Source organism: Lepidothrix coronata, unplaced genomic scaffold (genome assembly GCF_001604755.1).
Source record: "Lepidothrix coronata isolate B3197 unplaced genomic scaffold, Lepidothrix_coronata-1.0 Scaffold31, whole genome shotgun sequence".
Taxonomy (NCBI): domain Eukaryota; kingdom Metazoa; phylum Chordata; class Aves; order Passeriformes; family Pipridae; genus Lepidothrix; species Lepidothrix coronata.
In genome coordinates, this window is record NW_016690211.1 from 6,320,091 (window position 1) to 6,334,708 (window position 14,618).

The 14,618-nt window shown below is 41.7% G+C and overlaps 1 pseudogene; it reads right to left on the minus strand.

Annotated features, from left to right (window-relative positions):
- Positions 1-3,705, minus strand: part of LOC108495419 — a 14,272-nt pseudogene extending 10,567 nt beyond the window's left edge.
- Between the last annotated feature and the right edge of the window lie 10,913 nt (positions 3,706-14,618).

A 14,618-nucleotide genomic window follows, 5' to 3' on the forward strand; every position in this document is an offset into this window, starting at 1 on the left:
CTAAAGATATTAAGCTATTAGAGAGTCCAAAGGAGGCCAATGAAGATGGTGAAGGGCCTTGAGGGGAAGCCATATTAGGAAGGACTGAAGTCACTTGATCTGTTCAGCCTGGAGGAGACTGAGGGGAGAGCTCACTGCAGCCTAAAACTTCCTCATGAGGGGGAGTGGGGAGCAGGCACTGATTTCTTCTCTGTGGTGACCAGTGACAGGACCCAAGGGAATGGCCTGAACCTGTGTCAGGGGATATTTAGGTTGGATATTAGAAAAAAGTTTGTCACCCAGAGGGACTCCCCAGGGAAGTGGTCACAGCACCAAGCCTGACAGAGCTCAAGAGGCATTTGGACAATACTCTTGGGCACATAGTGTGACTCTTGGGGATGGTCCTGTGCAGGGCCAGGAGTTGGACTCGATGATCCTTGTGGGTCCCCTTCAGCTCAGCGTATTCTGTGATTCTGTGAAAAAGAATATGTTGGCTTGGCTTTGGTTTTCATAACCTCATATTCTCCAGTTTCTGTTTCACTCTGTCCTTCCTTAGGCTGCCTTTCCTAATTTGCTCTAAAACCTTAAATGTCATTGAAGTTTGCCCAACATAGGTTTTTTCTACTAATTCACTTTTCTCCCTATAATTTGAATATGGACGTTAGTTTCCTATTATACACTCATATTGTGCCTTCACTAACTAGAGAAGTTTATGGAAAATATTTGCTATCAAAGCCAAGATTTCATAGAAGAGAACCTTAAACATTTTGAGATTGAGTTTGTCTGATTTCTTCAATCCAGAATTCACAAAATCTTTCAGTTCTGCTTCCACTTTATTTGAGGTACTTCTAATTTTCATACTCTTAGTCCCATGTTCTGTCTGCTGGCTGCATTAGCATTTCCTTTAGCAATATTTTACTTCTGATTTCAATTAGTTTTAGGTCCCATCTATTCATCCTTGTGGTATTAAAGCTGTCCTGACTTATGTCGCCGAACGTAACCAGTTGTTTATTTTCTGCTAAAATTTCACACTCATCATAATTCTCAAAAGTTTATATATCATCACCATACTTATTTACTCCTAAAACATTGCTTCCTCTTCAGTCTTTTCTTTCTTGACAGCTTCTTTGACTAACTGGGAAATTATTCATACAAAACGCATTCTTTTGTACATGTGAGTGCATGTTTGGATGTAAACTGACTCCTGCCCAGTAAACTGCTTTACTATGCATTAGCTTGGTCCAGTAATAGTTTCTCAGATTTCGGTATTTGGTCATGCTTCATGCTAATTTATAGAAGTTCAGCCTTGAGTAATACCCTTACTCAGCCTTTGGAGTTTGTAAATATTTACCTTCAGTGTAACTCTGAGTTGCTCTGGAGGATGGCGAAATTACATGGAAAACATGTGGGTTTGCACTTCTCTTTAAAAGGAATTAGGCTTTACATAGTTACTACAGGATTGTCTCAGTTTGACGGGAGAGAAATGTTTGCTAAGGAGGGCAAGTTATGAAGAAGACCGAACACCTCCCTCTAAGCAATTGTAAATCTGAAATTAAGAGGCTCCAGTCAAGGAAACGTGGAGAAAGAAAAAATAACAGCCCTTTATTAAAGGATATATGTGTGTAGGTAGCACAACAGAAGAACAAAACCAAACAAGAATCCTGCACCCGGATTTCCACCAAAAGCAGTTGAGTTCTTCTCACCTTTCGGCACAATTCTAACCACGGTCAGCAGGGGACGCTGTCCAAGGTCTGGTGGAGCGCAGGCTGTAGTTGTTCCCTAGTGGTCGGCAGGGGGCGCTGTTGACAAACCCCACGTGGCCAATGGCGGCTCTCAGCACTGCCGCGGGTTCGAGACCCCAGGGTGGGCTCCCAGCCCTCGGCCCCGAAAGGGGCAGCCAGCAAGGAACCGAGGTGTCAGTCCATCCAGCCAATGGCAGGGAGACCCAGGAAGAAAGGGAAAAACTCACAAGATGCTGGCAGTCTCCGTGACAGCAGAGGTGGGTGCCGTCCTGCAGGGGCACTCTCTCACTGGAGACACCAAATGGAGCTCCTCTGGTTCTTGGCAGCCACTATGAAATCCGAGCTGAGCTAGCCGACAGTGGGCAGGACAGGGAGTGAGAGGAAAACAGAGGTGAGCTGGGGCCCAAAAGCAGCCGGAATGAATGGAGCTTTTTTTTCTCCACCCCCCACACTCACCCCCCAAGTTCTGCCCCATAACCCCGTCCTTAACCCCTGAGGCAGAGAAAAAAGAATACCAAACCCCCACTCCTGGCCTTGGCTAAAGGGAAACAAAAGAGTCCTGCCTCTTGCCCAGAGGAGTCGCTTAGCATATCAACAAGGCAGTCATTAACCTCTAAGCTGAGCAATCACCAAAACCTGAAAAACTTGTCTCCACCCTTAGCCAAGCAGTTGGTGTGAAAAAATTACCAGAAGCTAATGAAAAAAACAACAAAAAAAGAAAACCTATGACAAGGATGTGACCTAAAATTTATTCTAAATGTTTTTTCTTTGTTTGGGTATGATCACACCTGCAGGAAAATCTGTGTGCTCTTGATTTAAAGAATCACAGAATTGTTAGGGTTGGAAGGGACCCTCTGGATATCATCCAGTCCAACCCCACTGCAAGGCAGGGTCACCTAGAGCAGGTGACATAAGAACACGTCCAGGTGGGTTTTGAGTGTCTCCAGAGACGGAGACTCCACAACCTCCCTGGGCAGCCTGTTCCAGTGTTCTGCCTCCCTCAATGTAGAGAAGTTCTTCCTCATGTTGAGGTGAAACTTCCTGTGTCTGAGTTTATGGCTCTTGTTCTGCATCCTGTCTCTGGGCATCACTGAAAAGAGCCTGTCACCATCCTCTTGGCACCCACCTTTGAGATATTTATATGCATTAATGAGATCCCCTCTCAGTCTTCTCTAAACAGGCTCAGCTCCTGCAGTCTCTCCTCATATGAGAGGTGCTCCAGACCCTTATCATCTTTGCAGCCTTCCACTGGCCCCTCTCCAGTAGCTCCTTGTCTTTCTTGTACTGAGGACCCCAGAAATGGACACAGCACTCCAGATGTGGCCTCATTAGGGTTGAGTAGAGAGGCAGGATCACCTCCCTCAATCTGTTGGCCACAGTCTTCCTGATGCCCCCTAGGATACCATTGGCCCTCCTGGGCTCAAGGGCACACTGCCAGCTCACAGTCAGTTTGTCATCCAAGACTCTCAGGTCCTTCTCAGCAGAGCTGCTCTCTAGTAGGTCAGCCTCCAACCTCTACTACTACTTGGGATTATTCCTCCCCGATGCAGGACCTTACACATACCTTTGCTGAACTTCATTAGGTTTCTCTCCACCCAACTTTTCAGCCTATCAAAGATCCCACTGAATGACAGCACAGCATTCAGATCAGCCACTCCCTCCAGCTTTGTATGATCAGCAAACTTGCTGAGGGTACATTCTATCCCTTGGTCCAGGTCATTGGATCTCATTAATGCATACAAATATCTGAAAGCTGAACATGGCTGGACCCAGTACTGATCCCTGGGAAACATCAATGACTACAGGCCTCCAGCTGGATTCCACTTGGCCGATCACGATTTTCTGAGCTCTGCAATTCAGCTAGTTCTTGATCCACCTCACTGTCCATTCACTGCCTGAACTTACCTATGAGGATATTATGGGAGACAGTGTCAAAAGCCTTGCTGAAGTTGAGGTAGACAATAATGCACTGCTCTCCCCTCATCGACCCATCTGGCCATCTCATCTGAGAAGGCAATCAGATTGGTCAGAGAGAGTTACCTGCTGCTGCAGTAGCAGAAGACATCTGGAAAAGCTGGCAGCCCACGGCTTGGACAGGGGCACCCTGTGCTGGGTCAGGAACTGGCTCAAGGGCCGGGCCCAGAGAGTGCTGGTGAATGGAGCTGCATCCAGTTGGCGACCGGTCACCAGTGGTGTTCCCCAGGGGTCAGTGCTGGGTCCAGTCCTTTTTAACATCTTTATTGATGATTTAGATGAGGGGATTGAGTCCATCATCAGCAAATTTGCAGATGACACCAAGTTGGGGGGGAGTGTCGACCTGCCGGAAGGCAGGAGGGCTCTGCAGAGGGATCTGGATAGACTGGAGAGATGGGCTGACTCCAATGGAATGAAGTTCAACAAGGCCAAGTGCCGGGTCCTGCACTTTGGCCACAACAACCCCCTGCAGCGCTACAGGCTGGGGACAGAGTGGCTGGAGAGCAGCCAGGCGGAAAGGGACTTGGGGGTCCTGATCGACAGGAGGCTGAACATGAGCCAGCAGTGTGCCGAGGTGGCCAAGAAAGCCAATGGCATCCTGGCCTGCATCAGGAACAGTGTGGCCAGCAGGAGCAGGGAAGTGATCCTCCCCCTGTACTCTGCATTGGTGAGGCCACACCTTGAGTATTGTGTTCAGCTCTGGGCCCCTCAGTTCAGGAAGGATATTGAGGTGCTAGAGCGGGTCCAGAGAAGAGCAACGAGGCTGGTGAAGGGACTTGAGCACAAGTCTTATGAGGAGAGGCTGAGGGAGCTGGGGTTGTTTAGTCTGGAGAAGAGAAGGCTTAGAGGCGACCTCATCACTCTCTTCAACTACCTGAAGGGAGGTTATAGCCAGGCGGGGGTTGGTCTCTTCTCCCAGGCAACCAACAATAGGACAAGGGGACATGGGCTCAAGCTCTGCCAGAGGAGGTTTAGGTTAGATGTTAGGAAGAAATTCTTTACAGAGAGGGTTATCAGGCATTGGAACGGCCTACCCAGAGAGGTGGTGGATTCACCATCCCTGGAGGTTTTTAAAAAGAGATTGGACGTGGCCCTTAGTGCCATGATATAGTAATTGGAGTTGGATCAGGGGTTGGACTTGATGATCTTGGAGGTCTTTTCCAACTCAATCTATTCTATGATTCTATGATTCTATGATCTCATAGTTGAAGCTGCTTGGGGTTTCCACTGTGTAACAAATGGAGAGAACACAAGGTTGCTATGGGCGTGGTGCTTCTGCTGCTTGGATAGAACACAGCCGGGCCTAGGGACTCAGGCTGTGAGCATGGGGGCTCATCTGAAGCTTTAATTTTGAGCAGCACTATCTTTTCTGCAGTGACATGAGCCAGGAAAGGTCACAACCTTTCCTTGCAGTGGTACACAAGCGAAGTACTGTTGTTGGTGCCTGCTGCAGCAAGCCTTCAACACAGCCCTGGGCAGGCATCATAACACTGTGTGGTAGTTTCTGAGATATGGGCTGCCGAAGACTCAGATAAGATTCCTACATTTCCTCTTATTCAGGGCTAAAGGTATGTTCTTGTTGCTTTTATCCATAAATATAAGATCCAGTTAGCTATGTGCAGTGCTTTGTTTCAGAAAGAAAGTAAATTGGGCTTTACGCTTGTAGCACAGGAGGGAGAGATCAGGGAAAGTGTGTCGTGTAACTCCTTGGAATGCAAAGCCTCCACCTGTGTCAAGTGGTACCTGGATCCTTCACCTGCAAGGATAAAGCTCTGATTGACATTGGCAGCATCCAGGCTTCACCCACAAGGGCCATGTTTGCAAAGATTCTCAGGGATTGTGTACCCTTCCCATCTAGGTTCTTCAACCTTTTTAAGATTTTGTTGTCACTGTTATTTCCTTTATTTTATTTTGTTCTAAATCATGGCTGTGTATAGAATTGCTAGAAATCCAGGAGCTGTAGCATAATAACTGTTTTCTCTGTGTGTGTATATGCATCTGTGTATGCACTTGTTTATAAATAAACTTCTAGTCCTGACATTCTAGAAGTGTTGTTACAGCATACTGGTCCAGATGGGATCATTATGAGCACTGTATAAAATATATATCCCTCCAGATATAGCACATATGTTGCATTTATAATGCATTATAATGCATCATTAAGACAGTCCAAGAATTTGGGTTAATTGCTCTCCACTGCTAACTTGAAAGAAAGGGCTTTTATTTTTCCAATGAGAATTTACAAATCAACCTTATGATGTGAAACTAGATATTGTTTTGACATCTTTTGCCTCAAACTAATGAAAGGTACTAAGATAAAATATTTGACAAGCAATACCTTAGGTGATACAATGTTTAGACTCAGGCATAAAAAAGCAAGTAGAGAGCAGAACACAATGAAAAATGTCTGACAGGTGGTATTAATTAGATAGGTTCAGGTTCACCAAGTTGAGGTGGCCAGAGAAAAACTCTTCAAACTGCTGCTTCAGTGGGAATATTCAGTTCTGCTCAAGGGTGATCTGACTGAATGACACACTAATGATTTTTGAACAAGAAAGTCTAATCCCTTCTGCTGCTCTTGCTTCATAGTGGAGCCTCTGTGCTCTTGTAGCATCAAGCCTAGGAGCAGGACTCATTCTCCTCTGTCCATGCTTTACAGATTACAACCAGACTCCCAAAGGTAAAATTCACAGGCATCCTTGCTAAAGAAATGGCAACCTTGTCCCATGGTATTTCTCAGGTAATTAATGCTTTGCTAGTAGTTCCCAGCCCCTTCTTGGGCCACCAGCTCTCTTACCTCATCATCCATTCTCCAGAGAATGCAATTGATCTTACTTATTAGTTATTAATATTAGTAAATATTAGTGGAGTGATTTATTTTCCATTTTATTTATACATAATAGTGTACTGACACAAAAACTATGTAAAAAGGAGATATTAAGAGATACCTGGGTTGCAAAGTTAAGGAACATAACGGATGCAAAAATGACTGTGTTTTGACCGGTCTTATTTAGCATATGCATTGCAAAATCATCATCTCTAATTACAAGATGACATATCCTACTTCTGGCCCAGGTCCTCTGCCTTATCTAATACTGAGCACCCAGCTGCTCTGAATCCTCACTGAAGGTGCAGAGCAGATGAGGCTCCTTTTCCCCATGATTAGCCTTATTTACATTGCTTTTGAAGATGTCTACCAAGAAAGTCATGGAAGTACCCTGACAAAGCAGGGCAAAGTCCCTGTCCTAGTCAGGTCTCCTGTCACTCATCTTGCCTTTCCAGTTGGCTAGTCCAAACCCTGTTCTCCTAGCGCATGTGAGGATCAGCGAGGTGGTCCATTGTTGACTAGCACCTCTGCCAGATGCCTGAGAGCCCGATTTCTCAGCCAGGCCAGGCAATGCCCTGCCCCAGACTTGTTGAAGGCTGCAGAGAGGGTCAGCTGCTTCTGAGTCAGCAGCTGGAGCTCTGGGCAGCCGCAGCACATGTAGCAAACCTCTGGTGTGTAAGTTGCCCCAGTCTGGACAGATTTTTATGGGAACTGCAAAGATATTTTAAATAACCAAGGTTGATCCTCCCTTCCTTATCTCTGTCTCATATTTGGCTCCGATCTTAGGCATCTTCTAAGAAGGATTCAAGTGATTCAAGTAATTTCAAGCAATTTCTTTTTTTTCCCCAACTCTCTTCTCAAACAAATGTAGCTGGTTTTGCTGAAAAACCCCACAAAGATTGTAATGGACATCCAGTATGGAGGACTTAAACTGGAACAGTCTGTCTGGGAAAGCTGAGATACAAAGCATAAGCATGCATTGTATTCTAGAGGAGAGTTAGTTAGGTAATTAAGCACATGGCACGTTACTAGTATTTATGATATTTTCTGAGGAGAGGAACAGCACCTGATATTGGGATATTGGGACTGCTGTATGAAGAGTGGTGATGCATTCTTTCTATTCACATGAGAATTTTTCTAACACCTCATTAGTTTGTTAAAACCAGATAGCAAATCTTGAATAAAATAATGGCAATGGTCCCAGAATAATTAACCACAAATTACAAAGTCTGTTTAGTTTAAAAACACACACACTAAACAGGGTACCATTTATTGTGATGGTCGCTGTCATCTCTGAATGTGCATGTTGACTTATTAATGATTTTGCGGTATAGTGAATTGTTATATCTTCCTGCTATAATTAGTATTTCTTTTCAGCAGCTGTTGAAAGTTGTTGTTTTTGTGATACATGATTTGATTTTGTTGTTTTTTTGAATAAACTATTTTAGGTACGAGAAACATTAACAGTGAACCATCTGTTTTGGGATACATTAAGAGCTCATTTAAAGATGGCATTTGAATAATCACATTCTCATTTTGAAGTTTTAAAAGGAGAACTTAGTTTTTAAACAACTGATGACTCATGTTAATGTTTTGTGTTTTCCCCCCCTTACAGAATCAATAGTGTTTCTCTGTGAAAGAGAAGAATTCTGTCACTTGAATGTTTTTCAAACTTTCAACCTTCCCTAAATCATTTGTATTCCTCCAATCTCTGGAACAAGAAGTAATACACTTAGAAGGAATGTGATGGGCAGGTGCCTAAGTTTTTTGAAGTATCCTTATAATCCTAATACTTTTAAAAAATCTTGATAAAGCAAGTGCAATGCATACTTTCATAGGCCAGATGTTCTCCTTTATTAGGGAGAAGGATAACCCTGAGGATATCCTTCTCATCTGTGCTCTTTCTCCAACAGATGAAGCCAGTGGGTGTCTCCCCATTGCTGCAAGTGTAGCACAGGATCCAAAGCCTCTGAAAGCCATTCTGTGCAGATATTAGAGCTGGGAGATACTTATATGGCATGTGTGTCCTGTGCAGAGTGTGCCTGGGTGTACTGGCAACGTGTAAACCAATACCTCATAGGCTTTAGAGAAGGACATGTGTGCTCTGAGATTCTGGAGGAAGCAATTGCCAAGGGTATTGCAGAGATGAAGGCACAGCAAACAGAAATCAACTGAAGGTTAGGTTTTTAGCCATGCAGATCATCTTATATTCCCTTTGTTGCCAGTACGCGAAGCCAGTTCTGTAAGTTAATTTGTTCCCTTTAAGATATGTAAACTGAACAGGCCTTTGGAGGTTCACATCCCTTTTCACTAACCGTGGAGTAAACCTAGGAAAGCCTGTTGAGTTTGGACAACTACTTTGTAGGTGACTATAAGCAGAATGAATGTCACCCAAGCCAGAGTAGCTCCACACCTCTCACCCCTGCAGCCTGATTATCTTGTCTTGTTTGTTTGACTTGCTCTTTCTGTGTACCTTTAAAAAACAAACACATGCCAATTTGAGCAGGCAGAGTACCTATTATCTTGTACTGTCTATAGAGGAGATGAGTACCTTTTACGTACAATGTTTTATATACTGCTCTTCTATACTGCATCCTTTTGTGTGTCTCATACATGGAAAGTCAGAACTGAAATGCAATTTTTTTCTGTTTACATTAACATCTATAGATATGGTAAGGTAGACAGTGCTCCACAGCTATAGTTGTCCATCTCTTCAGTATTTATGGTACAGCAAAGAGCAAAAAGACATCTCCATCTGATAATGAGGACTGTACCAAACTTTCTTCTTTATGTTTTTGCTCAATAAGATATGTAGTTTTCAAATAAACTGTTTTCATAAACAATTTTGAACCACAGAGCTTTTATCTGTTTCCTATTTCAAGAAATCAGAATGCTGGCTGATGTATTTCTACTGACTACCAAGAAATACTATTCGTAATCTGTTCTGAATATTTGAGGAACAAAGTGGGCTACATGTCTCTCGTAATTCTCAGGGTAACACCACATCTTTTGAAAGCAGACTAACTGTATGTGTAAGTTCTATAATATTTAATCACTTGTGGGAAGTAAAAGGTCAAGGTGGTTTGTGATAGATTTTGAGATAATTTAATCTGCAAAAAATCGAAGTAATCGTCTTTGAACAAAAACTCTTATTTCATAGGTACAAATATTTTTCAATAGTTGCTCCCTCTCAGGTTTTATCTACATGGTAGTTTTGATTAAAGTCTCCATGTATGGACTATGTGTGAAGTAAATATGCAGTTTTCTTAGTATGAAGTAACAGGGAAGCCCTTGCTGCACCCAACCTTCTATGTGCCTGCTGTACTGGATGCCTGAGGGTAATATCACTGACTTTATCCTCTAATGTTCATCCCCAAAATCCTCTCCAGTAAGCCAACTGGCTTTCTCAAAGTGGCTAAGAAAAAATCTGAGACCTTGACTATCTCAATAAAAATTGTGCCTGGTGGTGTGTCCTCCAACACACGGATTACTCCAAGAACAGAAGAAACAGCCTCCCCTGCATTAGCATCTGGGGAACCTTCAGTGCCTCAGTTCTCTCAAATAGCAGCCCTTGTCTCTAAGAAGGAAATGCAACAATGAATTAGGGCCCAGCAGATCACTTTCTGCAAAACAACAGTCAGTTGGAGGAGAGAGGTAAAACCATACCAAAAATTTTTTTCTTTAAAATGCCAACAAACTCTTCATTAAAACAGAACATTTCTGTTTGGTTTTTTTTTTTTTTTTTTTCCTAAACTCAAAAGACTAAGAAATTTCTTGCTGGAGTTTTTTATTGCAAAATATTATTAAATCACAATAACACACTGGGAATAAAGATGTTGCTATCAAACTTCCATAAATGAGTGATAAGGGGAAAAAATGTTTTTTATACTTTTCCCACAACATCTCTTGACAAATGTTGTTTTGGGATTTAAAACCCTTTACTCTTCTGATCAGAAAGACAGTGTGTTTTTAGTAAAGGAAAAGTATAGGAGTTAAAAGACGTGTAGCACAAACATTTTAGCAAATTGATGCTGGAAATTACATAGATGCAAGCTTAAAACTTCCAAAATTTATTTAACTAATAATATAAATAAAGACAATATTTTGGCCCCTGAATGCAGACATGAAGGAAACTACATTACATTAGATTAGTGATCTAATCAGTACAGGAAACCTCAGCATGGAACCCAGTGTACCCAGACTTACTGTCTTTATAAATAAACTTACCAGTCTTATGGTTATAGATTGGTCAACACTCCAATCAAAAGTGATCTACAAAATCATAAAAAGTTTCTAAGATTTGCACATGCAAGCCAAACATGGAAAGTGGTTATTATTAAAAGATACTTTCATATGAGAGAATGACAGAAAAGTCTCGGATCTTTTTTGTCTCTTTAATCTTTGCTTGTTTTATTTTTCTTCCACTGTTGTATTTTAAATGCCAGGTTTTCCATGAGAGTTTTCAAGAAAAGAGGTAATTTTCTTAATGATGTTGTTTCCTTATTGAATTAAATGTTTATACCTGAACTTTTCCTTTAAATGGAAAAGGCCTTTGTCTTTACAATAAGAGTTATTTACACTTAATTTTCTCTGTCTTGCACCTAAAATTTATAGTGCTGAGGGAAAAAAAGTCTTATTTTTGAAAATGAAGATATTCATAACCATTACTCCCCCCAGCTGACCATTATTTTGGAACAGAAAAAGGCAAATGTTTTCCAGTTATAATAAGCTGCCAAAGCTTGGAAAAACTGTCATTTTGTCAGTTTTTGTTAATTTGCTTGTTTTTTGTTGATATGTTGATTTTTTTGCTTTGTTTGTTTTTTAATATTAATGAGCTCACCCTTACCTGGTGCCTTTTCTGTGGCTCTCATCCCCTTGTAAGTGTGGTCTCCAGCTACGTCAGCTCTTACTCTACCACTGTGCCTGTGTTTTCCATTTTGTGAGCCTCATTAAGGGTACTGCTTAGAAAGGGTATCCTGCAAAGGGTGCCCAAAGTGTCTGAGATTTTCTGAATCAGGTAAACAGTTCAGTAATCAAATTCAGATTTGCAGAAGTGTTTCTTGCCCTGAAAAGAATCTCCCTGTATTGACAGGCCTCGGGTTAGCCCAAAGCAGGAGAGAAGGTCACTCTCTAATTTAAGGATCTATCAGTAATATTACTCAAATGGATTGCTCAAAAATGGATTAGTTAGCAATACGAATTTTTACATTGACCTAATGCTCCCACCAGCATTTGGTGCAGTTCAGTGCTATGTAGTGTAAATAGCTTGGGCCTTGGGAGCAACATTTTTGCTCTTCCTTCCCTCCTATGCTGATTCTCTTTTGCTTTTGATTCTTAGCATAACTTTGTGAAAACCAACCCTTTGTCCTGGCTTTCTATGACACAGAAGCTTTGAAGTCACTTCTAAAGTGCTAATTAGCCTTTCACATTGTTTACGAACTTCTAGGGTGTAAGTCCTATTTTGGAAGTGCTGAGCTAGGGTCAGGAGGAATGGCAAATGTTTAGCACCTGAGAAAAACAGGACATTTCAAGGACAATGAATAAGGATTAATGGTCTAGGCACCCAAGAAAAAAGTACCCAAACCACTTTAAAGGATTTATCAGGACTTACATTGAAAATTCAGGTCATAAAGAAATACCAGGAATAGGTCCTAAGCCATTTCAAACCTTTCTGCATGAATGGGAGTATCCCTCCTTTTCCACATGCCCTGTAGGGGAGCTCACCTCACAGTCTGGAGTTGTAGAGCCACAGAAAAGTGCCTGAGCAGCCACAAGGTGACAGGAATCCACACTTACCTGGCTGATGTAATTCTTCTTAATCCTCAAAGTAGCAGATTCAGATAGTTTGTATTCTCTCTTATTTCAAAGAATACTCCTATTCTAAAGAATGCTATATGCTAAAGGATTCCTTTTTTTTTAAGATAAATGTTGAGCTTCTGCATTTCATATCTAAGCCCTGACCTTCCATTGGGTTTAACAAGTCCCACCTTTCTCTCAGAAATCAAAGGACATCTGATCTACTTGGTAGAAGAGTGCAAAGTTTTTGTTCCAAGAATGAACAACAGATTTGCACATTTGTGCGTGCATGAGTGTGTGTTAAAAGTCCTTGTACCGTACTGTGACTAAAGGCCTGCTTTCTGAGCTGCAGAGCTTTGCAGTCTCTGAAGACCATAATCTGATAAGACTGACCCAGTGACCACCCTGTCACAGTTAGGAGTTGCCCCTTGGTAGTTTTTTCTGTTGATGTGCTGATTCCCATCAAGGGGATCCCCTTTTGTGTGAGAAAGCTTCACTACAACCAATAAAGTGTGCAAGACTCCACTCATATCAAGTGGCCTATTTTTTTTTTGCAATAGCCTCATGTACTCTTTCTTTGTAATTACAGCTCCCGATGACCATTTTTGGTTAATGGTGGACTTAAACCTCATCTGTTAAAGACTAGCATTTTCCTCCAAAATGGTTTAAGTCTATAATCTTTTTGTCATGGTAATGACACTTTTAGGGCTTAGAGGGGTATAATGGCATTGTACCCCCATACAAAGAAATTTTATGTAGAGGTGGAGGATGCAAACTTTTAAGAATATCAGAAAATTGTGGCCTGGGCATCTGATTCTGTTTGGATTTATGACTTACATTTAGATATTTTAGATTGTGACAATAGTTTTATATCTAATTAATCAAGGCGGAATTTAATTTCTTCTTTTGAGGATAAGTAGGGGATCAGAAGTTAAGTATCCTTCTTTCATACTCTGGAGACCTCCTAACAAATAAAGAGGCACTAGGAACAATTTATGGGATTCCAGGATTTAAGTTCTAATGAGTCCATAAGGAAGTGATGTCTGTTATGTATTGCTTATGACAGATTTGAGTGATAATATAAGGAGTTCATCTTACACACTTCCTAGGAAATGCTTACAAGCTGCCCTGTTATTCTTTACAAAGGAGACCTAAAGATGGATTGAACCAATATTTTTCACTTCTACTGCTGAATTTTTAATATTCAAGTTCTTAAAAGTTTGTGATTATTTGCTTTTCATTGGACAATTATAAAGATTGATGAGGTTCATTTTAAATAAAAAAAATTAAAGAATAGGATTTGATGTGAATTACCCCCATATTTTTGTGAGGCTTCAACTAGAAATTTTTTTTTTCACAAAGGTTCTCCTTATATCTGGCTAAATCTTAGTAGTAGTAGGAGAAAACCCTGTATTTATTTTTTTTTTTTTTAACCAGGAGCCACAAAGATACTAAAAAAAGATCTGGCTTATACTACATTTTTTCTAAAAAAAAAGAGCAAAGATAAAGATAGGAACACAGTTCTAAAAATTAAACTAGAAAGATGAGCTTTGTTATTAAAAAAGAAAAAAAAATAGAAGATGGCTAAGCTTCATTTTTCCCAGAGCCACCAAAATTTAGGGTCTAGTGAAGTCTGAATTTCTCATTTGGTTTCTCTCATCCCTATAAAGAAGAAATATGAATGATGGCAGTCTGTAAAAGTCTTTTGTCAACGTTGGTCTCCACAAAACCAAATGAAGGGTAATTGGTTCTGGATTGTTTGTGTAGCAGATGGGATCAAGCATTCCACTCTTGAACCAACTCTGAGACATGTGAAGAAGAACCTGGGTGAGCTCCTTCCTTCCAGTCTGGAGGCAATGGGCAGAAGGTTTGACTGAAGAAGGATAGTAGTCATCATGTCAAGGATTCGGTTCAGCGTGAAAGTAGGGTGCAAAGCAGGTCTGCAGGATGCTTGTGGGTGCAAGGAGGAGTGAAGGGAAGGAGTGTGAATAAGAAGGTGTTGGAGGGAACCTTGGGAATAAGAATGAGGAGCTGAGCAAGACAAAAGGAGGAAGATGACAAGGAGAATCAGAGATGGAAAGACCTGCCCTGGTGCGAGAGTAGAGTGTTGGGGCCGTGGGGACACTGTTCCATAGTGGCATAGAGGCTTTTGGCAGTGAAAGTTATAACTATGAAAAGCCTTGTAGAGAGAGATAAGGCCTTTCCTGCTTGCCACCAAGGCCATTGTAGGGCAAGACAGAGAGAAGGGTCTATCTGAACCTGTTTTTCTGGTAGCTCTGTGGTTCAAGAAGAAGGAAGGC